Below are 749 nucleotides of genomic sequence, written 5' to 3'. Positions count from 1 at the left end.
TCCCAACCTAACACACAGCTGCCTTCTATTTTCGTAAAAAATTCTGGGTTCATTTAGTTTATAGAACAGTATTAGTGAATTATTTTTTTAATTGCGTCTGGAACGTCAGCGAGACCAATATAAATATAAGAAATCAAAATAGGTGTTATGAATGCTCACTTATTCAATCAGTATAAAACGAATTCGTCGGAAGCCTGGTGTTTCGTAATGTGTTTAATTGTCATCAGTAGAGTGAGAAATCGCAATCGCCGACTATAAGGGAAGTCGAAAGTATTATGCGAAACCCTCTGATTATCCCAACGGAATGAAAAACAACTTTTATGAAATTGCGTAACCCAGCAGAAACGAAGGCATCGACGGTTGTTCGCTATCGCAAATCTAGCAAACTCTCATCATTTTGTTTAATCTATCTCATACAGGAAAGCACACGCATGATTATTCTAGCCACGAATAATCATGGATTACTTCGATAAAACTACTCAGCCTAAAAATAGGAAGACCAAAATATAACGCAAGTCAGTACATTTTTTTTAGGTACTACGTTGGCTAGACTAGTGCAACGTACTGCCGTGGCCCCAGCGATAGCGCAGTGGGTAACGTGTGTGGGCGATAAACAGGCGGCGGTGTTGATCCGAATCCGATTGTTGTGAAATTTCACTTTTTAATGGAACCCAGCCTTCTGAAGTAATGACAAGCAGTTTAAACACCACGGGTGAAACACAAACTTCCCATGTCTTCGTTCCGCTAAG

Source organism: Varroa destructor, unplaced genomic scaffold (genome assembly GCF_002443255.2).
Source record: "Varroa destructor unplaced genomic scaffold, Vdes_3.0 BEIS01000003.1, whole genome shotgun sequence".
Lineage (NCBI taxonomy): Eukaryota > Metazoa > Arthropoda > Arachnida > Mesostigmata > Varroidae > Varroa > Varroa destructor.
This window is presented reverse-complemented; position numbering follows the sequence as displayed.